Genomic DNA, 27,140 nt, shown 5'->3' on the forward strand with positions numbered 1-27,140 from the left:
TATATTCAATACCAGATTTTGATACATGTTTGTCAAAAATTAATCCCTAGGGTCGAAATACATATATAGGGGCCAGTTAGTCCTAACTAGACTGTATTAGTATACTCATATATATTGGTCTGACCGTACACATATGGTCCCACCACACGAATATAGGTGTACGGTTTAAATACTCATATGGTCTGGAATACAAGAGGGTTTGGATGGGGTTAAATGATTAAAAAATAATGCCCTTAAAAAATGAAGATTAGAGAATAAAGGGCAAAAAAATAAAAGTTTAGAGAAAAAAGGGGTTAATTTTTTGAAGATTAGAGAAAAAAGGGGTGAAAATTAAATGTTTACAGAATAACAGACCCCCCCCCCCCCCCCATCCAGATCCTCATACAATATGAAGTTTTTGATATAGACTGAGGTTTTAGTAATAATTACATTATGCAACTACATGTAGACTATAATATGAAAAAATCAGGATGAAATTGGAAAAAGGCCAGGACAGGAGTTTGGAGAATTAACAAAAATGATTAAAATAGGGGATGAGACACTTTTCCAAAAAAAAGGCAGGATGACTATTAAGATCTATTTATATGTATGTAAAAAAGGGCAGGATAAACTAATGAACTAGACAGTTCACTAGTACACTCTTCTGGTAGGGTTGCTGTCTTTTTTACACATTCCCACTTTCCATTCTCAATTTTAATACAAAAAAGGCAGAGTGAAAAATACATAACAACTAATAGAATGCAGGACAAAATTTTTCATCCAACCACCCCTCCCCCCCCCCCCCCCCCCCCCACCCTTAAAAACCAAATGGTAGGTCGGTTATCTATACCTCTCACCTTGCAACCTGTGTTTTTATTTTACTTTCAACATGTTTTAACTTTTTAATTTGACGTTCAGCGGTGGCGAATCTAGAAATTTTCATAAGAGGGGGCCCACTGTCTGCTTAAAGGCGATTCCGTCACACTTCAGTGATTCCCTATATAACCAACCAAATAATTTCAAACACTTAAATTGGCAGGGATCGTCAAGAAATACTTTTTTCAAAGCTGTAAACCAATTATATCATAAATGTGTATACTAAATCGGGAATATCAAGTACACAATGTAAAACATAAAGTTAATATATATACATGTACAAGAAGCAGGGGCGGATCCAGCCATTTTGAAAAAGGGGGGGGGGGGGGGTCCCAACCCAGGACATAGGTGGGAGGATGTTCCAACTATATGTCCCCATTCAAATGCATTGATCGGCAAAAAAAATGGGGGTTCAAACCCCTGGAATAGGATCCGCCAATGAGAAGACTGTGACTCAGTCAGAAAAAGGTTCACAACAAAGTATTTATTTTTGTGCAACGTTCATGAAATAATGTCTTATTTCACGTTTTTTACATGCAAGCACCCCCCTTACCACCCACTGCACACTTCGTGACCTACCCTAATATCCTAGTTCAAATAATTATGACGTCTTGAAAGGCTTAATAATTTTGACGCCTTACTAAAAATGATGATAGCCTTTCAGTAAGGTGTCAAAGAAAAAAATTATAATAGCCTTTCAAGACGTCATAATTATTTGGACTATCCTTATCTTATCCCATCCATTCCCATTCCCCCCCCCCCCCCCCCCCCCCCCCCCCCAAAAAAAAAAGAAAAAAAGAAGGACAAAACGAAACACCCAGTCCTTCTTTAAACGTAAATAATGCTCTCACACTTGTTTTAACTAAATGTTTACCATATAGGACCATATATATTGAAATCACTTCAACAACAGGATACTGTCGTACCGACAAGCAAAGCTCTGCATCTTCAAGTTCAAGGTCTTACCTGAACTGGTTCCCAGATTGCATAGCTACATTGGATAACAGACGTTCTTCTGTCTGGACTGTTGTAGAAGTTGAACTTTACCAGTTTGAAGGTGAGGATGTTTGTTCTATCCACAGACCTGTTACCCGTCACCTATTCTGTAAATTCCACCTTTTTCAGACGAACCACTTCGGTTTTGGGAATCCTCAGGTTACCTGACAGTGACAGGTATGGGGAAAATCTGGATTCATCATTCAGAATATTTTTTTGTCATTTGTTTGACCACAATAATGTCAACTGGTCAATGCTTATTAGAGTAGAGCAATTATTTATCTTACACAGTTTAAAAAAAAACAATTTAAAATTCAGAAATAAAGTTATTCATTTATAAATCAATCTACCAAATACATGAAATATATAGACCCATTCAAGTGCACCTTTGGCTTTGGGTCCAGGGTGTTCTTGACTTTTGATTGTATTCAAATTAAAGTTGTGTAGGGCTCTTTGTAAACAACAAATGATTATGCTGGCATGAACATATCATACTTGTATTAGTGACTTAATCACAATGAAAATCTGTAATAGATCAAACTAAGTAAAATTCTCTATTTTTTTTTTACATAAATCTAAGCCTTACTTGCATACAATCCCTATTTTCTATTCGTCCAGATCAGGCCATGCAAAAATGATTGTTGGTTTCCCCTATCCCTGCCTGGAATGAAGATGTAAAAAAGGAAGAATTGTTATAGGACTAAATTTAAAGAAGACAATTATCTGATTATTGTTTAATAAACTGAATGTGACTTTTTTCCTTTGTAATACTGGTTATTTCAAGCATTTCTGTTAAGTTTTGTCATAACTAGCATTCAAGCAAAATTTCTTCGACAAATCCAAACCAAGCCGCATCAAGATAAAATATATAGTGTGGACCAATAAATGATCAAATATTGATCTTATCTGCCTACAAACAGTTGAATATGATACTTAAGATGATTTTAGGAAGATAAATACCACTTATGGACCTCATTGTCTCCTTTATAAGGTCTCTTTTGGTCAATTTATACCTCTAATTTCCTTAAAATTTTAACTTTTCAGGTCAATAAGTAAAAATAATGGGGTAACTTTCACTCATTCATGATAGAAAATTAAATTTACGCAGCATTCCAGAGAGGGACATAAAAGGCTTCTCTTTTCAAGAATAATTTGTCGTTACAGCATTTAAAATAATTTCATTAACATACATATTATTTATTTAAGTATTTCCTATTTCCTAGGAAAAAGTTCTATCATAGCAGAATATAAGAAATAAGGAGAAAAGGCACCCCCCTCTAGCCCCCCCCCCCCCCCCCCCCCCAAAAAAAAAAAAACAAACAAACAAAAAACAAAATCAATTTCAAGTAAAATAATTCTCATAAAATGTGTTTTTGGAGACTCAATCCACTCAGATGTTTCATTTTTTGTTATGCTGATATCTATAATACTAAAATAATGAGGTCCAATTTGTCAGCCGGCATGGGATAAAAACGACAAATCAAAGAATTCAACTTTATATATATAGCTAATATAGGACAATGGTGTTGATTAAAAGTTACACCACTCACTCCAGACCCTTTTGTTTTCCATATAATTAATATTGTAAATAATTAACAAGTTCCAATACCAATACCAATAGTATATATTCACCTTTTACCTATACCTTATCTGTACGTTCTGCATCTGACAGGCACACCACCAAACGGTGTATTTAGGATTTGCTATATATACAAGGGTCATAATCACAAGGTTGACAATACTAAATTCTATCACATTGTTTCCTATTGTAGTATTTTAATCAGTATGACTTTAAAAGATGATAATATGAATACTAAAAATCTAGACTTAAAATAAGGCGTATAGGTTCAGTTTACAATTTGTTAGCCGGCATGACGCAAAACAGCAAAACCAAGAATTCGACTTTATTTATAATTAATATTGGACAATGCTGTTGATAAAAAATTACTCCATTCCAGGCTCTTTTGTTTTTCAAATAGTTAATATTACCAATAATTGAAAAGTTCCAGGTCGACGGTTTCTAACAGAAAGATTTTGAAAGTAGAGAAAACTGTGCATCTTATAATCAGCATGACTTTATCAGATTTATAACTAAATATCCAGGCTGAAATAAGGCTTACACATAGTTATATACTTTATTTTAGTCAGGGACCAGCAATTTCACGGGTGTGTTCTAGTCTTATGTAAAATTTAACACAAATGGACACAAAAGATACTACACTATATTTGACCTTCGTTCTAATAAAAATAATCAAATAGAAATTTTGATCTCGACTTTCTGCATTTTCGCCGATCTGCATATCATTTTTTTTATTATTCCACATGTGTATTTGTCTTGTATTTGTGCCAATCGGCATTTCTTATTTTATCTTTCACTTGCGTAGATTTTGTCTTTCATTTTCTCCAATTGTGTACATGTTAATTAGATAGGTGAAAGTTCTTTTTCAGCACCATTTATGAACATTATGTTTTCTGGTCTGTGCGTCCGTTCCTCCGTCTGTCCCGCTTTAGGTTGAAGTTTTTGGTCAAGGCAGTTTTTTATGAAATTGAAGTCCTATCAACTTAAAACTTAATACACAATGTTCCTTATGATATGATCCTTCTAATTTAATGTCACAATTTTCAAAAATTGAGTATTCAGATAAACAATTATTCCTAGATGTTTTGACATACTGGCAACGTATGCATGGAACTAATGTCTTGATGATTCTCGTAAAATAATGTCCGATGTTGCAATGAAGTTAAAATTTATTTATACTGCTTATTTCACAAAATCTTATAGTAAAAATAAAATTATGACAAAGGGTCATTGTCTTTTGTCATTTGTTTCATTTCAAATTGTCTAAAAGAGAAATGACAAACATTTCCCCTGATCTCACTGAAGATAATTACCTAATTTATGTATATCAACACTTTGGTTAGCTTGCTTTCTTTGTTTGTATATATTTTGTTTAATTATTTTTTGATAATATCCAATTGAATTTAAATATCATATATATACAGGTTTACATACCTATATATGAAGATGTCAATCTTAATTACAAAGCTTGAATAAACATTTAAACAAACAAAGCAAGGAGGCCAACCAAAGTTGTTACCCTACATGCAGTAGGAAATTAGCTGTATGGCAAAACATAATAATAAAATTAATACTCAGCGAATGTGAAATAAAATCAAAATTGTCGGTGGTAAAAACTAAGTATAGTTATAAATTTAACTTAAGACAAAAAGAATTTCTCCAAGAATAATATCCAACATTAAATCTCTGCCTTTCATTTAGCTTAACTATGACCGGAAAGATTGAGAACAAATTTAGATTTTTAATACCGGCAACAACCTTTGTTTAAATTTCCAAAATGAGCAATTTAGATTTATAATATTTTATCCTGTTGGAGAAATCTTACTTTGTAGTTTTCAACGGAAAATTATTTCTAAAATAATTTTTGAATTAAAAACTCTTTTGTATTTTATAGTTACTGTCTCGTTTATTCAAAACACTTGAGATAGTAATAACAGGGATTGTATTTTATGATAGATTTATAACATTTTAAAATAAAAAACTTTAATTCATATATTATACTATAATTTTAATTTCCTTATATCTTAAACAGTCAGGGGACTAAATACTGAAATAAGTGATTTTTAAATCACTTTTTGAATAGCAAATTTGAAGTTTTGTCAAAAATTGTGATTTTGAAGTTTTACCAAAATTTTAAACTGTGACATAGGTTTAAATAATATCTTTTCATTAATAAACTTGGAAAAAATGAACTTTTTGCATCTTTTATGTAGCAAGGTTTATGCCTTTGATGCTATCATTTATCTGCAAATTCTATTTTAGTTGAAAAAATGCTATAATAATATTGCTTTACATAATGAACTGATACTTTCTAAACAGATTTTTCCCAGCAGTGGGAGTATTTTTCCTGTGAAGTTCAAGGTTTCATCTTTCAGATTATGTAATAAAATTCTACTGTTCCTGATAAAAATTTCACTGTTAGGGGACAGTTGAAATTAGTGGGGGTTATTAAAATAATGATACTTAAACAAGTTGCTTTCTTTAAAAAAAGAAATGCAATCGTAAACCCAAATGCTTGTTTGGCATTATATATATATTAGATAATTGTTTAATAAAGATGTGTTGTCTTATATTACTTTTGTTGTGCATAAGAATTAGAAACTGACATTGCCTGTTTAGTGGTTTAAATAATGTAATACCGGCTTCACACATCAACGTATAGATCCGACGTACGTCGGCCGAGGTAAAAAAAATCATGCACGCTACCAAAACGCTAGTAATTTTGATGCATTCAACCTGTCAACCATATCTGTATCGTGTGCACAACGAGCTTAAAGCGTGTATTGGGTGTGCGTAAAGCGTACCTTAGCGTTTCTCCTGGTCTTCCTACATTCCCAACTGCAGGTCTGTCTATATGTGAATGTTTGTCAATAAGTCTGTCACATTCGCCCGTCTGTTTACATGTTTACCAGTCCGTCTATGTCCACTGGTTCGTCTACATGTTCACTAGCTTTGAAATAGCTTTCGGTAAGTGCGATTATTTCAGTGATTTGTGTCTATTGTTTTTATGTAAGTGATTATTGTGCACCGTACCCATAATTTTAGGGACGCGAATTGCAACTGATATTTTACAGTTTTTTCTTGCGATGTGTTGTCCTTAAGGTTTGGTTCATTTGGGAGGGTTGGGTTTATGGCCACCACATTGTTTATGTGCCAATGTCCATTCTAAAGCCAGAAACATGTAGTACAGTGGTTGTTGTTCATAATTCATGTCGGTCAAGTTGTTTTCGTAAATTATTTTGTTATCAATAAGGCTGTTTAGTTTTGTTTGATTTTTGTTTTTAAATCTTAATGGTCGGGGCATTTAATAGCCGACTAAATAGTAGTTTTTTTTTCATTTTTGGATGCCGCTCGGTGGCCTTTAAAGACTTACTACCACGTCATTGTAACTCTGGTTGGTATTTGTATCATTAGTGCTGGACCATGGTCGATCCTATATGCACCTTTGAGGCAGGCGGGATATTTTTGTAGATCTTGTACAGCTCAAACTAATGTGAGTAGTTTCTGTACTTCTATGTCTAGTCCCATGTTGCATGGTCAGAGAGGCAGAGTTGGGGTAATTGTAATTGTAATCGTTAATCAGCTGTAATTGATTACAATTTTTCAAGTAATCAGTGTAATCATTAATCAGCCTCTAATCTGATTACATGTAATTTAATTTAATCAATTACTTTTCAAAATACCCTGTAATCCTGATTACTTTATGATTACATTCTGATTACAATTAAAAAAATCTAAATCAGTGTTAATTAATGTCAAGAAATGAACCTTTTTGTTATTTATATTTACTAAATATTTTACCTGTTAAATTCTTTTTGTTTACTTTAAGCATGCTAATTGATTTGCATACTAATCATCAAAAAAATAAACTGTTACAGTATTGAAAATTCATCATTAGCCAAAGCAGAGACATATACTACCTGACTATAATTATATGTCTCTGGCCTTTAAAAAGAGATATTGTATATATATCCACAATTTACATATGTACATATATATATATATATATTTGATAATAACTTTTACATTCAAGTAAGACTTTATTTTATAAACCCTGAATTATATTTTTTTTGTTAAAATTGTTATTGTTGTCAACTTTGAATTGACAGGTAGGAGAACAATTGAGGTTTGTTTTTATTGCAATTACCAATTTAGCATAGCTGTAGGGCAATACATATGATAAAAGATAAAATTTATCTAATTAGCACAAACTAAATAAAAATTGAACAAACATTTTGTTTAAATAAACAAATTTTGGTATGGATTTAATTGGACTGGACATATGTAAAATGCAATGATTTCCGTACTTATATTTTATTTACAACTTCATTTAACAATTCTATTTGAATTTAAATACCCTTAAAAGAGTCATTAAACAACTTCATGTTTTACATTGTAATTATATTTGCTTCAGTCTTGAATAACTTGAGAATCTTAAAAGCACATCCTTGCTATTACCAACACTGTTTAAGTTCTCATTTCATTCATAATACTTGGTATGCATACCATTGCTTTTGCATAATTTTATGGGGACTACAAACCATCGCTTAAAAAGTAGTCCAACGAAAAAGAGAATTTCTCCATGATTTTACTGTTTACTGGAAATAGGTTTCTAAAGTAGCAATTGCATCTAGCACAGTCATTGCCAATCAGAGATATTTTTTTACGAATTTAAAAAATTGTGTAAGATTCTTAATACATGTTTACACATGTACATTGTATAAGCTAATTAAACACTTGCATATATATGAAGTTCACATCACAAGAAGGTTTCATATTAAATAAATTTTTAAAAATAAAATCCTCCCACCCACCCCATTTTTTTCAAAACTTTGAATGAAAATCTACTAATTAATTTTAGTTGGCCTAATTAAAAAAATCCTTTCTCAGAATTGCTATACTAGCTATATTAAACATTTATTCATTAACACCATCCAAAATGTTATTTTCTTATTCATTGTAATCAGATGTAATCATGATTACTTTGCCAATGTAATCATTAATTTAATCAGATATTTTTAGAAATGATGTAATCGTTAATTTAATTTAATCGTACTATTGACAAAGTAATTGTAATTTAATCAATTACATTGAAAGTAATCGGACCCATCTCTGCAGAGAGGGTGTTACTGTAATATCTTCTGTAGGTATGATGAAGTTTCACCCGTATCGGACTTCTTTTCCTAAATGAAAGCTTTAAGGCGACGAGTATTTTTGTATGCAATGTGCCCTTAACGTGTCTAAAACTTATCTGTAGCGTTTTCAACGCTCGTGTAGCGTGTATATTATGTGCGTGCAGTTTACAGGTACATGTATATACGTTTGACAAACGCTTGAGCTGAATGATTTGTTTTATGTTCCATTAAAATTTTCCTGAAGTAAAAGCGTTCACCAAGCGTATACCTTTGCATTTCGACGTACTTCAAACTTATGGAACGCGTGTTTAAACGCTTGCGTAAAGTTCCTCTGGTGAGCAACTAAGTTACGCATACGATGATACAGACTTTGTTAATTTTCTTTTTTGACTGATTGTTTTACATTGTCATTTCGGGGCCTTTTATAGCCGACTATGCGGTACGTGCTTTGCCTGTTGTTGAAGGCCGTACGGTGACCCATAGTTTGTATTTCTGTGTTATTTTGGTTTCTTGCAGATAGTTGTCTCATTGACACCAAACCCGATATCTTCTTTTTTTATATTCGATATCTTATCGCCGACCTGGTTAAGTCTGCTAAAAATGCATGCATGATTCATTTTTAGGTTATCAGTCGTAATTAAAGTGGCACATTTAATTCGTTGTTTCATTGCTTGAAGTATCATTTCTTACATCTGCATGGTCAAATGTGTATTTTTTATGCCCCACCTACGATAGTAGAGGGGCATTATGTTTTCTGGTCTGTGCGTCCGTTCGTCCGTCTGTTCGTTCGTCCGTCTGTTCGTTCGTCCGTTCGTCCGTTCGTCCGTCTGTCCCGCTTCAGGTTAAAGTTTTTGGTCAAGGTAGTTTTTGATGAAGTTGAAGTCCAATCAACTTGAAACTTAGTATACATGTGCCCTATGATATGATCTTTCTAATTTAAATGCCAAATTATAGTTTTGACCCCAATTTTACGGTTCACTGAACATAGAAAATGATAGTGCAAATTTCAGGTTAAAGTTTTTGGTCAAGGTAGTTTTTGATGAAGTTGAAGTCCAATTAACTTGGAACTTAGTATACATGTGCCCTATGATATGATCTTTCTAATTTAAATGCCAAGTTATAGTTTTGACCCCAATTTTACGGTTCACTGAACATAGAAAATGATAGTGCAAACTTCAGGTTAAAGTTTTTGGTCAAGGTAGTTTTTGATAAAGTAGAAGTCCAATCAACTTGAAACTTAGTATACATGTTTCCTTTGATAAGATCATTCTAATTTTAATGCCAAATTAGAGAATTTATTCCAATTTCACGGTCCACTAAACATAGAAAATGATAGTGCGAGTGGGGCATCCGTGTACTGTGGACACATTCTTGTTTAAAATAAATTTTAGATTTAGATTTCAGTCACGGTTATTTTTTCCCCCTTCATATTGAATATCTATACTTATCAGTCGCATTTTAATGACGAAAAGGATTCAGAGGTTATTAAAAAAAAGTAAATAATGTTGCAATATTTAAACAAAGAAAATAACTTTAAATTTGCAATATTAATGAAAATAAATACGGACATAACTTTCATAATTAATTTTAACGTTATTTTCAATAAACGATTTTTTTTTAAATCCTCGTTTTTACACCTATTTGAGGCACGTATTTATGATTATATTTCCATGTCCTTGGTCTATCCTAGACGTAAAATTTCAAAAAGTGCTAATACTTTTTTTAAAGATATTATTTTTAATTGTTCTCGTTCAAAATATTTTATTTTTTTCATATTCAATATCTACTTAATTTTATTTTTAATAACCATTTTTTTTTTTTATTAAAGTTGCAATATTTAACCAAAACAAATAACTGTAATTTAATCATATGCAAGAAAGAATTCCCTTTAATTTCAGTATAAAAAAATAAATAGCTTGCTTTTTACAACATGTACATCTTCACTAAACGTAAAATCTAAAATAAAATGCTACTAAAACTCTTTCTAAAGATTTTATTTTTAATTATTCTTGTTCAGAATATAAAGCGCATTGTTTACATGAAATCTTATCTCATATCTAAACACAGCTGGTTACATCGTTTGACTAATTAAAATACTATACGCATGTAGGTTAATATTAGCAGCTTGTAATCGTGTGCAAGAAAATATTATATCATAATAAATTTCAGATCATACGTAAAATATCTCTATAGCAACTTAAGATGCTAATGCATATTCAACAGATTTGTAAGCTATTGCGCATGCATTTGAAAGGTGGTCATAGCTATTGCGCATGTATTTGAAAGGTGGTCATAGAAAGACCAGAAGTGTTCCGACTAACATCCGGTGTTCCGAAAGACTACATCACTCGTCCAATATATACTGCGTAAACCCTCAGGGGTTTACGCAATAAGTGATTTTTGGGAAGGAAATTGAGGTATGATACTTAAACAAGTGATCTTAATGTCATTATCCTAGATTCAGTACAAGGTTATCACCTGAAATGACCTGGTCATCCTAGACAAAACAGATGTTGGTTCTGATAATTTTAGAAACATAATCAGTCCCTGGATCATTAGTATTCTATATTTAAAGCTATAATAAAATTAAATCACTTCTTTTAGTGATTAATTTGTACTACTTAAATAGGTGATTATTAAAGAAAGACAACTCTTACTTCCAATCTTTATGGAAATAATGTTACTTTAATCAGTGATTTAGAAAATCACTCATTTAAGTAAGTCCCCTGACTGTTAAATATTCAGAAATAATGAATCACAAACTTGATGCAATAATTAAGTTTGTCTGAGTCAGGAAAAATAATGGTATAAAGACGTTCATTCATGATTTTGTGTGTCCGTCTGTCAACAGTAGCGAATAAGTTCATTATGGCAGACTTCTAAAATTGACACGAAAAAAAAAACACACTTTGAGTCTGATATAGTCAAATACTCTGTAAGTTAGCCAGTGCATCTTTCATTTTTTGTATTTTCAATAATTATTCTAATGAGGGACAGAGGACAAAAACAGATTTTCATAACAAAAGCGGCGTGAAAGGTTATTTCAAACAATTTTTCATTCCAACGGATGGTGTTTCTGAAGGTAAATATTATGCGGCAACAGCATCATAAGATCTGAGACTGATACATGCATTTAATCTCTTGTATTACCGGATGATAAAGTAGGTGAATATATTTGCTATTCTTGGAAATTTAAATGTGAGTTTCAAAAGTCCAATTTGCGATATTTTTCAAATAGTAGGCCAGCAAGAAAAGTTTGTACTATGACGTCAGATGCAATGTTCTAAAGAAAGACAACTCTTTTCTTCAAAACAAACGAGAAAAAAAAACATGAAAATTACTCATAACTTTTTTAAAAGGTCGGTGACACACACTTTTTTTTGCTTTATTTTGAAGATTACATACACATGGCACTTTCCTTCTTGAAATTTTGTATGGATAAATCACTGGCAGAATTTTTTAATACTGGAAACGTTTTTCATTTTTCATTTTTATTTTTGGCGGGGATGAAATAAATCATAATTTTAAAGATCAAAACAATATGAGTTTTAAATTTTGAACCTGTTTTGATAGATACAAATCTACTGTTTAACGTGAAACAAGAACTATGCTTGTAGGTTTGATATAAAGGATTTTTTTGAGAGTTTAGATAACAAGCAAATATTATGTTAATATTCAGGAAACGCGAAACTGAGGTCGCTATATAGTGACAAAAATAAGTCGGTGACCCCCAATTTGTTTCATCACATTTTGTTCCTCAAATCATGAAATACCTTCACACAAAATTTTAAGGAAAAATCACTGGTAGAAATGAATAGGTTGTTTGGTCTTTAAGTAACAATACCTAATTTGTTTACTATCAACCACCTTGACACTTTTATACAGAAAATGTAAATATTTTGATTTGTCAGATGCTGTGAAAAAGTGTCCTTCAATTGGACATTCTTTGATGATAAAGTACTATTAAATTCTGTCCTACAAGGTTGACATTCAATAAGAGGACTTTTTCACAGTGAAAGCTAAGTGTCCTTTAAAGGGAGATAATAAAAAAGTCACTGATCTTTAATTCTGCTAAGTTTTTTTTTACCTATTCTGCATCAAGCAAATGAAAGATCTAGTCAATGAATCATGACTTATTGGGAGCCGTCAATAAGCACCAAATCTAAAGAAACTTCTGACACGAGCAAAATTCAGTACACAGAACGAAGGTGGCAGAAATACAAAAATGGGGGGATCCCAGATGTGGAACTTGCTAAATGCTAGAAGTAAAACTCTGAAATCAGGCACAGCAATTACACCGAAAAATATTATTTATTGTGCAACCTGTCCCACTTGTAATCAAAACTACATACAGGTCAAACCATTTGATAGAGGAAGAGTTCACAAACAGCTGTCTGGACAAAGGTCCCTTCAATTAGAAACTCTCCATGTTCTGAACACTTTGACCAATGTGGAAAGGGAAAATTTAAACTATATTCCTTTCAGGTCAGGTGAGCTTTTCTTATCACTTGGCGTCCGTCGTCCATTGTCGTGCTGCCCCTGAATTGGAAATTTTAGCGAAATTTTGCCGTTTGTGGTTATTATCTTCAATATTATTATGGAAATAGATAAACTGTAAACAGCAATAATGTTCAGCAAAGTAGGATCTACAAAAAAGTCAACATGACCCCTTAATGAGTTATTGCCCTTTATAGTCAATTCTTGTCAATTCTTTTTTTACAAAAATCTTCTCTGAAACTACTAAGACAAATTTAACCAAACTTGTCCTCAATTATCATTAGGGTATCTAGTTTAAAAAATGTGTTAAATGATGCCATCCGGCGAACCAAGATGGCCAACATGGCAAAAAATTGTAACTAGGGTAAAATGCAGTTTTTTGCTAAAATCTCAGAAACCAAAGCATTTTAAGCAAATCTGACGCAGTTAAATTTGTTTTGTTACGTCTAGGTCTATCTGCCCTGAAATTTCCGTAACAAACATACAAAATGTTGTTGGGTTGCTGCCCCTGAATTGGTAATTTTAAGGAAATGTTGCAGCTTTTGGTTATTATCTTGAATATTATTATAAATAGAGATAAACTGTAAACAGCAATAATGTAGAGCTAAGTTAGACCTACAAATAAGTCAACATGATGAAAATGCTTGTTTTCAAAATTCCAATAGGGAACATACCTTTTAAAAAATGATGAAAATGGTCAATCGAACCCCTTAAGGAGTTATTGCCTTTTATAGTCAATTTTTAACAATTTTCATAAATTTTGTAAATCTTGTAAAATTTTACAAAATAGTTTAACTACTGGGATAGATTCATAGGTTCATTAGATAGAGATAATTGTAAGCACTAAGAATGTTCAGTAAAGTAAGATCTACAAACACATCACCAGCATCAAAACACAATTTTGTCATGAATCCATCACTCTGCTGTGTCCTTCGTTTATGATATGCACATAGACCAAGGTGAGCAACACCTAGTTTCAGATGTGGACCTAAGATAAAATTCCACTTGAAGCCAAGGAACGCTATTTTATTTAACTGTATATAAGCCGACTTTTAATAGGAAGTGAAATTCGGTCTGTGAATAAGATTCCGTATTTTATACAAACTACCACATGACGCTACTATTAGGTAACATCACAAGTTGTTACTAGTAACAATAACAATTCTGTCTGATGAACTGTAAGGGATGCAGTGAAAGCGCTAACAGAAACAGTGTTCGATTTATAATGTGATTTTTTTTGTGTTTTTTATTTTTATGTTCTTTGAAAATTTCTTCATACATTGTTGGTCATCAAACATGTGTGTCATTAATATTTACATGTACTTGGGACCTTTTGAATGTTCAAAACTGTTCTATTTGCTTAAAAGTAATCTGAAGCAATTTCTAGACAAGCTTCGATCATCAGGGTAAAAAGCCTTGTGACCTAAATATTGATTAATCAGTTAAGCTAATTTTTTGTTCATTAATAAAAAAATTCTACAGATGATTAAGTATATATAACTTATATTTATTTCAAGCAAACTATAAGAATGTTTATAAAATTTAAAAAAATCACAGAATCTTAATTAAAAAAAAATTCGCATTATTTGTTAAACATGTTAAAGGGACAGTATGGACTCAGTTCATCATTATGATTGGAGCACATGTCATGTGCATGCTGTGTATATTGTATAATAGATTTATTATGTCTTGTCTATCTTAAGTTTGGTGAAACTGCCTACTGGGAAAACATTATTACATGTTTACATTACCAATTACTACTATAAGTCAATTATGTGTGAAAATTTCAATTTCATGGGTTTTAATCTCGGTTTTAATCCCCCAGGATGTGAAACATTAGAATTTGTGTATATAAATGAAGAGATATGAAAATTTTATCCTCAGTACTGTAGGTCCCAGTTACTTAATTAAAGACAATAGAAATATTAAATTAGGGTAAGAAATATCCCCCCCCCCAAAAAAAAAATTAACATTGAGAAGTTCTCACTCTGATACATATTTCAGTGATCAATTTAATCATCTTTTATAAATTAGATGTGAGGACATGCATGGATAGTTTTAAAACTCTTTCTTAACTTGGAAAAAGCACCTGGTTTCCTTAAGAACACAACATTTCAGGGGGAGGATGCAGAGCCTCTATATATTTACTCTTCTCCTGGATACTGATTTGTGAACATGTAAAAATAAGGCAGCTAATGCACTTATGTAACCTCAACAGCGAAAATGACAAATGTATAATTTTATTTAATTTTTTCAATTTTTCATTGATGTGTTGTAAATTTTCTGTTAGAAACTCACACGACTCTCTATCTAAACTAGTGTGACAGTAACACAAGACTGTTTTGCTTAATTTTGCATATTTTTTTTCTAGGTGTACAACTGTGCAAGTATTGAACATCAGCTTGAAATGCAATGTGACCTAAAAGACAGTATAATAATGGACAGATGTAAGTAATGATAAAATAGTCAATGATATGGAAAATGTATGAAATTGTAAGAAAAAGTTGACAGGCATATTGTTTTACACCTGTCCCTCCGTCGGTCAGTTAACTATATATATAGGTCAAAGTACAGCCTTCAGCAATGATCATACTGCATAGTCATATATAAAAAAGGCCCTGAAATTACAATTGTAAAATAATTCCAAACTAATGACCTTAATATTAATATACAAATAAAATAACTAAAAACAAATATGCAACACAGCAACAAACAACAACCACTGATTGTCCAGGTTCCTGACTTGGGACAGGCACAGAAGATAGCAGGATTAAACATGTTAGTGGGATCCAAGCCCTAATAAAATCATATTTTAGTTATTCTCCTCAAGAAAATCTAATATAATGTAATTAACATCAACCATTGTCAACACTTTTAAATGTTGTACTTAACTTTATATATAAAGAAGATGTGGTATGAGACAACTTTCCACAAGAGACCAAATGACACAGACATTAAAAACTAAAGGTCACTGTACCCTCTTCAACAATGAGCAAAGCCCATACTGCATAGTCAGCTATAAAAGGCCCCAAAATGACAAATGTAAAACAAGAAAACTAACGGCCTAATTTATGTACAAAAAATGAAAAAAAATAAATATGTAACACTTCAACAATTGACAACCACTGCATTACAGGCTCCTGACTTGGAACAGGCACATACATTACATTGTACCTTAATATTTTAATTCGCATATTGGTATACAATCTATTGTATGTTTTTTTCTTTTTTTCTTTAAAAAGTTATATGCAAGTGGGGGCATAATCTGTGTCCCATGGACCCAATCATGACATTTATTTATTCAGAGAATTTTGAAAGAAATAAATAATGAATAATTTTTCATAATTTTTTTTCATCTTTTAGAAAAGTCGTCTCCTGAAACAACTGAGACAAATCTACCTAAATTTGGCCACACTCATCATTAGGGTATGTATATATAGTTTTAAATGTGTTTGATGACCCTGCCAACCTACATGGCAGACATGGCTAAAAATAGAAAATAGGAGGAAAATGCAGTGTTTACTTATATCTCTGAAACTAAAGCAAAAGTATAACAGTTGCATTATTTCATGCATCAATTGTAAATGAGAATATCAGGTGAGCAATAAAGGCCCATTGGAGCCTCAACTTTCTATAGCCATTATTGTTATAGCTGGTCAGTGGTCATAAACCTATGAAAATAAGTCAATTATTTAACCTCAGAGCACTACCAACAGATTCTTATCCAGTGTATTTGATCATGTTGATGAATAAATTTTATTACAACTCGTTAACAGGGCAAGATATGGAAATTTATTTTTCTTTTGGTTTTATAATATTAAGAAAAAACAAAGGAAAATAATATTTTGATAAACATTAAACATGTTGTTGTGGTTTTGTGCTCTCTTGAACCATCAGATTATTACTGTACTGCAATAAAAAAAAACATTAAAGAATATCAGGGATTTACGGGAACTTGAAGTAATTGAAAACTTGTTCAAATCCCAAACTGCACTTTAACTTTACTTTGTATCAACCATTAAGTGTTGTGAAATGTTTACACAATGCTTGTTAACACCAAACACTGATCAAGTCACTTTCTCCATTCTCATATTATCATGAATATGTTACTTTTTTAATAGGAAAAAGGATATATATCAGAGATATATTTACAAGCAGGGACATCTGTGTCCCATGGACACATTCTTGTTTTATTTATTACATATTTTAGTGTATTAAAGTAATTATACTGCTTCCACCTTTCAATATTCTAACAAAGCTCTATCTCATTAATGGATAAATAAATGATACTAGTTATGACCTCAACAGATAATTTTTTTTCAGGTTCTCTGGTCGTAAGAACCTGTTGGCCACACACATGAAGATTTTCATTGATCCTGCTTTCAGCTAAATATCAGAAAAATTAAGAACAAAGGAAAATATGCTGAAACTGTACAGTCACCGGTCAGGATTATTTCAGAAGTGAAATTATAATACAATTTGTTTTACTGGTTAATTCCTTTGATTTGTAATTTTAAACAACACACAGAGGCTTTGCATTATTGTTTTACAAGAGACACCAAAAGATGCGGTCAACATTTATCATTTTTATCAAAATACACCCAGGACAAACCATGGGTACACTTAGCTTGAAATATGGTGCTTTCATACCAAAATTGCCTGGAAGTAAAAGAAATAAAGAACCATTCATGTCAGCAATCAGGGGATAAGATGAAAGAATGCAGAATAAGGTACTGTAATATTCAGTCTTAATAAGAGTCCTGCTTCTCTATATATACATATGCTTTTTGTTATGCCCCGTCGTAGCGGAGGGGGCAGTAAGTTTTATCCTTGTATGTTTGTACATAATATTAGATATAAGAAGATGTGGTATGACTTCCAATGAGACAACTCTCCATCCAAGTCACAATTTGTAAAAGAAAAACAATTATAGGTCAAAGTACAGTCTTCAACACAGAGCCTTGGATCACACCAAACAGTAAGCTATCATTAATTTAAGGACCCAAAACATTACTTTTGTGAAACCAGCTGTCAAACATGAAAACCAAAAGTCTAATCTATATAAAAAAAAGAGAAAAGACAAACACTTATAGTGCATGATTTTCTCACTGTGTTGAAGACCCATTGGTGGACTTTGGTTGTTGTCTGCACTTTGGTCAGTTTGTTGACATATTTCCCCCAATTCCATTCTTAATTTTATGAAGAAGTTATTGAACTTTATTCTTGAAATAGAGACGGAGGTATCATGTTCACATGGCACATCTGTTTATTTGTTTTAGTTCACTATAAATTTAAGTTTGCTTAACCAAATGTACTGAAACTTAAACGCAATGCTTATTACCACAAAAATCAGATCAAGTACTCATTTGGGTACTGTGTGTCACTTTTACCATTCTTGATTTATGACCCTTTAAAATGATATATGCAAGCAGGGGCATAATCTGTGTCCCATGGACCCATTCATCATTTATTTATTCATAAAACTCTAAAAGGAATAAATAATCCATAATGTTCATACAGATAAAACATATTGTTTTAAGGATTTTAATCTGTTTATTAAGTCACATACAAACTCAATATTGCTCCCCTTTTAAATCTTGATCAGTGTTTGTAAAAAGAAAAAAGTAACATAAAAGAATGCAGGTTGCCAGGAACATTCAAATTGGAGAAAGGGAAAAGAACACAACTCTAGGCTAAATAATTTTGAAAACTTATTGGCTATACTATCTTTATTTATAAAAATGTCAAAAACATTATGTACATTATGATCATGTTGATTGTGTGAAACGTCACACAAGGCAATCAAAATGGTCAGGGGGGAAAAGAAGTTTTATTATAAATGTCAAATGGTTATAGTCTCAACCTATCAACATGATCAAAATTGTTGATTTCACAGTTAATATTTACTTTTAGCATGTTCAGCAGAATAGAACGTTTTTGTTATATTTTATTAAATGTTAATTTACTTTGCTTTATAGGCAGGAGTGAAAGGAAGAGAAAGCTAGGCATCAGTAAAGAAACAGATCAATTTATAATATGTAATAATTCCATCTGAATATAACAAACATTGCACATGCTATGAAGATTTATTCACATGTATACTATGATTTGTAGTTATATTTTATTGTATGTATTTGTAATATTAAAAGTACATGTATTTTACTTTAGAACAGTATTTTAATTTTTATATTTTGCTGTGGAGAATATCAAAGAAATTTAGAAAAAACATAATTAAAGATAGTTTCTTCCATGTTTTCTGTGACAAAAAAAAATGTGCAAATTAGGAAAATTAAATGAGGCTACATTATTGAATATTTTTGAGTTTGAGTTTTTTTTTCATTCCTATTTTAAAATTTCATTGGCATTTGAAATAATGAGTTGAAACTAGTTTTTATCAATTATTTTGTTTTCAAGATGTACAACAGTAGAGAAGGTTAAGGTTTTGTGTACAATAGTTTACTATGATGTAATGGTCAAATAAACTTGAAACTTTGTACTACAAGTGTTCATTTAAGTCAGTGTTTTTTAAACAATTACAAATAAGTTACTGAACATGGAAATCTGATTGTGGAAGCAGAGTATAATGTGTTATGGACACATATATATATATCTCAATCCCATTGAGCATCGCCCTCCTCACCAGCCTCTCAGTAATGGCATATTGACTTTGAAAATTTCCTTTGTTTACACTGAAACATTTGTGATAAGTCCAGTTTAAGGAGAACCACTAAAAGAAGGTCAGGGATAATTTATATGCAGTTGAATAAGCTTTTGGACAATGCATGTGCTTAGGGATTTTAATAATCCTGAACGCTGAATCATGGTTTTATAACTTACAATCTTTTGCAGTTTTCTGTTTATATGTTAAAGTTTATGCTTAGGCCAGTTTAATATCGACCACTTATAAATAGGATTTAGAGGATGCATAGGCCCCCCTTTTTGTGGGACAAATTTGGTTGATATTATATTTAGGGAATTACTGAAGCATGACAAAAGGGATGCAGTATAGAGTAACCTTATTATTTCTAAGAAATTACTTTTTTTTTTTAAAGAAATGAAAAGTATGGTTATAAACATATTTTTTATGAATTAAAATTTTAACAAATGTTGGAAACAAATTTATGTAAAAACTTTTTTTAATGTATCAAAATTATGTGTTGTAAAATCTGAATGATTTTTTTTCTTCTGGATTTTCCCCAATATGTTTAAAAAACCAAAATGCATAATTTTTTCTTGTAGATTTTATTTCGGGATTTTTCCCGAAATGGGTAAAAAAAATCTATGTAACAACTGTGTGTCTGATATTAGATTTATATTTTCGGGATTTTTCCCGAAATGTGAAAAGCAATTATTAGTCATGAGGTCTAGCATATACATTTGAATTTTCGGGATAAATCCCGAAATATTTGAAGACATCTGTGTTATACATGTTGTACTTAGTTTATTTTTGTCGGGATATTTCCCGAAATGCGTTTCAGATCTGTTTGTTAAAATGCTCTGCCAACATATATGTAATAAATAATAATGTTGAGAATGATTTCGGGACATTTCCCGAATAATTTGTTGTCACATACATCTTTACTACAAAAATTTTGAAACTTTCATATATTTTGGGAAATTTCCCGAACAATTAATGTAAATTTTATCAATTATAAGAATAAAAACATGGAATGTTGTAAAAAATGTGTGTTTCTTTATGAAATCTTCATTCAATTTATGGTAAACATTGAAAAAGATTATAAAAAGGAATAAAATGGATTTTACTCTTTTAAAATAGAGTCTGTTTTAACACCAAAAGTCGTCGATGCGCTTTAAATCGCGTTATTAGATGGTTAACGAACAAGACTTAAATGAGATATTTTCACTCCCGGCATGCATCAAAGACTTAAACTACGTCACATAAGTCAGGAAGTTTCAAAAAATAAAATTAATAATTCCCAATTTTCTTCTTTATTAGATTTCATATCAAAATAAAACTTGGTGAATATGTTTTTTATGGTATTATGAACATAATAAGATGAAAAGTGAAAAATCGCGAATTATCCCTTTAAGGTGCTTCTTGATTGGCATGTGTCCTTTATTATCTTACTTTTTTGAAATTCCTAAATAAAAAATACATACGTATCATGGTTTCATACAAGAGTTATATACATATCTCTTTTAATGAGGTAACAACAGCCAACACAATCACACAAATTGTTTAACTATTCATCCAAGATTGCATTATCATGTTTAAATAAAATCGGAAGGCCTTTTGAATTCTATAAAAAAGTTATACACGAGTTTAAAAAAATCGGGCTTTCTTCTTACCTGTAAAACACACTTGTATTGTGGTAATTAAACCTTATTTTAGTGCGTCTTGTATTTCATGTCTTTAATTTTGACCAAAAATATTTGAATTTAACTGAAAGATACGAATTTTAACTGCATTTTTGGAACACATTTTCTTTTTCAAAAGTTTATTAAGGATTGCTATGGAAGTTCTTTTATCACATAAAATGTTTGGATCCAAAAAACGAAGTGTATTTTGGTTCTATTCGTTACGTTGTATACTATAGCTATTTAATTGGAAAACAAACTAAACTCAATTGATACCATAAAACTATACTCAGCTTAAGTTTAAATGATGACACTTGTCCGGTAACCATAAAATATATCTGAATCCCAAAATGTTTTTGAATAACATTGAAAAAACTAGTCACAATTCAGTTTTTAGATAATTTAAAAAAAAAATTATTTTATTTTAAAAGAGTTGATGAAATCAATTAACTGTTAAAGTCATAATATGATGATTGAAAAGTTTTGGTTTAAATGCTATATAGAATAAAATTGAGAATGGAAATGGGGAATGTGTCAAAGAGACAACAACCCGCCCAAATAAAAAACAACAGCAGAGGGTCACCAACAGGTCTTCAATGTAGCGAGAAATTCCCGCACCCGGAGGCGTCCTTCAGCTGGCCCCTAAACAAATATATACTAGTCCAGTGATAATGAACGCCATACTAATTTCCAAATTGTACACAAGAAACTAAAATTAAAATAATACAAGACTAACAAAGGCCAGAGGCTTCTGACTTGGGACAGGTGCAAAAATGCGGCGGGGTTAAACATGTTTGTGAGATCTCAACCCTCCCCCTATACCTCTAACCAATGTAATAAAGTAAACGCATAACAATACGCACATTAAAATTCAGTTCAAGAGAAATCCGAGTCTGATGTCAGAAGATGTAACCAAAGAAAATAAACAAAATGACAATAATACATAAATAGCAACAGACTACTAGCAGTTAACTGACATGCCAGCTCCAGACTTCAACTAAACTGACTGAAAGATTATGATTTCATCATATGAACATCAGGCACAATCCTTCCCGTTAGGTGTTTAGTATCATACCATCATAACATATATGAGAAGAACATAACCCGTGTCATGCCAACAACTGTTTTTAGAATAAATGTGTTTAGTTCCGATGCAAAGACCTTATCAATGACTCAATATTAACGCCAAAATATGCAATCTTTAATGACTTGACAACAGTATCGTAATTATATCCCTTCTTAATAAGTCTATTCAAAGGTTTTGTAAGTTTCTGAGGTGAATACTGACACCTTTGTGCTTTATAAAGAATATTACAATAAAAAATTGGATGTGAAATACCTGAACGTATTAAAAGTCTGCATGTTGAGCTATATTTACGAATAATGTCTTTATACCGATGATAAAATTTAGTAAATGTTTTGACTAGTTTGTGATATCGAAAACCCTGGTGTAATAATTTTTCAGTAATACATAAATTTCTCTCGTTAAAAACTCAAACATTGTTACATACACGAGCGAATCGTACAAGTTGAGATATATAAACACCGTAAGATGGTGACAAGGGAACGTCACCATCTAAAAACGGATAATTAACGATAGGAAATGAAAAATCATCCCTTTTATCATAAATTTTAGTATTCAGCTTTCCATTAGTGATAAAGATATCAAGATCGAGAAAAGGGCAGTGGTCATTGTTAGTATTAGCTTTATTTAAAGTAAGTTCAACAGGATAAATTTCATTAATATACATACTGAAGTCGTCATTATTGAGAGCCAAAATATCATCCAAATATCTAAAAGTATTATTAAATTTGTTTATCAGATGTTGTTTCGATGGGTCTTTGCTTATTTTTGTCATAAATTGTAACTCATAACAATACAAAAACAGGTCCGCGATAAGTGGTGCACAGTTAGTCCCCATTGGAATTCCGATAATCTGACGATATACGGAATCCCCAAAGCGAACAAAAATGTTATCTAGTAAAAATTCAAGGGCATATATAGTATCAAAGCATGTCCAATTAACATAGTTTTTTTGTTTATTGCTACTAAAAAATGACCTAAAAGAGTTTGAACATATATATTCACATTCTGATTTTTTGAATGCCCATTTAATTAGGTGTGTGAATTTTTTCTTAATGAGAATGTGAGGCAATGTGGTATACAGGGTAGAAAAATCAAAACTTTGAACAGATTCAAAATCACCAATATAAGCATGCAATTTATCAAGTACTTCCAACGAGTTCTTGACACTCCAAAAGTAATTTATTTCACTATTTTCGAAGGCCTTATTTGAACAATTTATTATCAGGTTTTTAATTGTACCAAGTGTGCTGGTAAGAAGAATAGACAATTTAGTAGTTGAACAATGGCTTGAAGATACATTTTTAATTTCAAATTGTTGATCAAATTTCAAGCAAGGGGGAAAGCTGCTGTAAATAAGTTCATAAATTGATGATATACAAAAGAGGGGCGAAAGATACCAGAAGAACAGTCAAACTCATAAATCGAAAATAAACAATACCATGGCTAAAAATGAAAAAAAGACAAACAGACAAATAACAGTACACAAGAAACAACATAGAAAACTAAATACTGAGTAACCCGAACCCAACCAAAAACTGGTGGCGATCTCAGGTGCCCGGGAAGAGTAGGCAGATCCTGCTACACATGTGGCACCCGTCGTGTTGTTCATGTTATTAAAATCCGGTAAATAGTCTTATTCGGTAAGTCATATTCTTGAAACGGGAAGGAGCTTGTAGTTACAACGTAAGAGACATACCCAATATCATCTGTGAAACGGTTATTCCATAACGGTCAACCAACTCGTGATAGCGTCCGTAAAATCTGTTGAAAAAACTCGTCCTCCAAACGTAAAAAATGTTGTCAATCTTAATGTCAGTTTCATAGAACTTTTTGTTTGAATCAGTGTGATCCTTAATATAAAAGTAGGATTTATCCCTCTCTTAGACAAGGTACTTGTATCTACGTTGGCCATTTTTTGTCTTTATGAATTTATGCATTACCGACTCTTTCAATTTGTCTTTTAGTTTGGAATGGGAAAAAACTTGTGTAAAGTGTAGAAAAGTCAAACGTTTAAATACTATTGTAAGTTAAACGAGTCTTAGATTGTATGTACCCTTAAAAATCTTTTAGTATCCGGATCTGATTCACACCACCTCTAGAATATGCAGGTATACAATAGCTTGAAGTCCGGCTTTGATCGCTGATAAAATAGATGTTAATCATTTTAAAAGAAGATTCGTAACTAAAAGCAGAATACCGTTGTTCATAAGGACACTTATGAAGTTTAGGTATCCAGTATAGTGATGAAAGATCCAGTTCTTTATCTGTGTTGACATTCCAAAGGAGCATAAAACAGACCTATGCTTATTAGGATTTCCTCTCTGGTAAGTGTCGTGTGGGTATATGTTGAGTTCCCAAGCTAGATAGATACAAAATTATGTCTAGATTGGTCTAGTATGGTTCAGACTAGGTCAAATACGGTTCATACTAGGTCGACCATGGTTAAGACTAGATCGAATATGGTTCAGACTAGATCGACCATGGTTCAGACTAGGTTGACCATGGTCCAGGCTTGGTCGAATATGGTTCAGACTAGGTCGACCATGGTTCAGGGTAGGTCAAGTATGGTTCAGATTAGGTCGGTTACGGTTCAGACTAGGTCGAGCCTGCTTCAGACGGTTTTAAAATGATAAAGTACTGCTTGGGAAAAGGTTGAGTAAATGTTCAGACTACGAAGTAAGGTACAGATTACAGTCGAGTAATACCAAGTAAATTTAAGACACATTCAGACTGGTCGAGTAAAAATCAGTACAGTCGCGTACAGATATAGGGTAATTCAGACTTTTACTGGTTTGTAGTGTTTTGTGGGTCGGATATACAATTACCCTGCTATGTACACTCTTTGCTTTTTGATAGATGTATTTCTATTTGTATCCATATCTGATTAGGAAATACTGTTGCAAGGAAAAGGTTTGGGATCAACACCAGAATAGTCTATCACGTCATTTTGTAATTTTACCGACAAAAATTAAGATGTCATCTTCACAAACAACAAAATGGCACAATTGTCCAAAAAAGTTTGTTTTAAACAAATGTGGAAAGTTAATAAACTATAAAACCATGTTGTATCCATCATTTACTTTTTAAAAAATAATGCCTGTTAAAAGTCTTAAATATGATAGTTGTTTATCACATTTTCCGTCGGTTGCATACTTTTGACAGTTTTTATTGAATTTACCCTATTTAAACTTGGGCATTGTTATTATTAAACTAGTTTCCGATTAGCGGCATATGGATATAATCTTCTGTCACATAAATGCTAAGCTAGAATCAGTAGGAATAAGTTGTTTTATCCAAAAATAGACACCTGTCCTACTTAAAACTATAAGTTCAAACATCTGTATATAGTATATAAGCGACAGCTAAAATGTTGAAATACAAATTATCAATTCGAATTAACTGTTCAGTTGTTCGGAGATTTATTTTACTTCCAATAATCCAGCGACAAGATGTTTCTTAGTTTGTTTATTCTTCTAGTTTTTGTTTGTGAGCAGGAAGTTAGAGGCGGAGCTGTATGTAAGTAATACTGTGTTGCTTTTGTATAATTAAAGTCAATTAAAATAGAATATGTATTGACCAAAATTGTCCTATTTACAGTCCGTGTAACGTAAAAGTTAACAATACGAACGATGCCCGAACCATGTACGGATGATGCCCGAACGATGTACGTTCGCTTCCCGAACGATGTACGAATGCAAACGAAACGCAGACCGAACGTTGTTCGGACGCTACACGAATGATGTACGAACGAAACCATGTACCATAAACCATACCATAAACGATAACATAAGCGCCCTTCTATCGTACATCGTATGATTTTGCGTACATCGTTTCATTTAGCGTATACCGTATCGTTTAGCGTACATCGTTTCGTTTGGCGTATATCGTATTGTTTAAGCGTACATCGTTTCTTGGAGTGCATAGTTTAGCGTATATGTTGTTTTTTTTAAATATGAAACAAAAATTGTGTTCTGTTTAATCTTTTGATATAGGTGATAATATGTGTAAAATTTAGATTGGATGCATGTTTTAGTTTTTAATTAATAATTTAATAGATTATAATTTTATCTGACTTGGTCTTGATCAAATATTATTTACATAAAAGGTTTGAAAAATAAACACTGAAATAATTTTAAACAAATTAAAAGATATAATTATGACTTTTTTTTAGCCGTAGAAATACGTACTTGATGAATGTGCGAGTAAACTACAGTCTGCAGAGAATTCAGTCAACATTTTTTGAAAATAGCCTAAGGAATTTTTGATATCCTGATGATAATGTTTCTTTTTGACAGCACTATATTTTATTGATTATTCAATATATGTATATGGTATACGGTATTTATATACTTGTACATGCATAATAACAATCCCTTATATATATTTTAGTTGATTGATTGTAAGTTGTTTGATTTCCAGTGTAAACTATGTCAAACATTTTTATGAAGAAAAGAGTTTCTGGTTCCTAGGAAAAAATTTAAGATTTATGATATATTTGCACAATGTAATTTAAAGTATTTCATTGTTTCAAAGTAAAAAAAATAAATATTTGTTTTTTTATATTTAAAAAAAAACAAACATGGATTTGTTTTGTGCTCAAGAGAACTTACTACGACCAATTAAATTGTGTTTGCAATGAGGTTTATATTTAGGTGTGTGCCAAATAGGGAAA

The 27,140-nt window shown here is 31.6% G+C and overlaps 2 long non-coding RNA genes across 6 annotated transcripts in view; one reads left to right on the forward strand and one right to left on the reverse strand.

Moving 5' to 3' along the window:
- Nucleotides 1–1,958, reverse strand: part of LOC139491487 (uncharacterized) — a 27,371-nt gene extending 25,413 nt beyond the window's left edge. The window contains exon 1 of one of the 4 annotated variants that reach the window (XR_011656554.1): nucleotides 1,822–1,958. This is a non-coding gene — a long non-coding RNA (uncharacterized lncRNA). Of the gene's footprint in view, nucleotides 1–1,706 lie in introns of all 4 variants that reach the window. The other 3 variants (XR_011656552.1, XR_011656556.1, XR_011656555.1) reach the window with 3 other exon arrangements.
- On the forward strand, nucleotides 1,811–20,745 carry LOC139491486 (uncharacterized). 2 transcript variants are annotated; one of them, XR_011656550.1, is made up of 5 exons: nucleotides 1,811–1,912; nucleotides 15,434–15,509; nucleotides 16,426–16,488; nucleotides 17,386–17,792; nucleotides 19,041–20,745. It is a non-coding gene; the product is annotated as an uncharacterized lncRNA (long non-coding RNA). The 2 variants fall into 2 exon arrangements; XR_011656551.1 differs by having other exon boundaries at nucleotides 1,892–2,028.
- The last annotated feature ends 6,395 nt before the right edge of the window (nucleotides 20,746–27,140 follow it).

This window comes from Mytilus edulis, chromosome 10, assembly GCF_963676685.1.
Source record: "Mytilus edulis chromosome 10, xbMytEdul2.2, whole genome shotgun sequence".
NCBI lineage: Eukaryota > Metazoa > Mollusca > Bivalvia > Mytilida > Mytilidae > Mytilus > Mytilus edulis.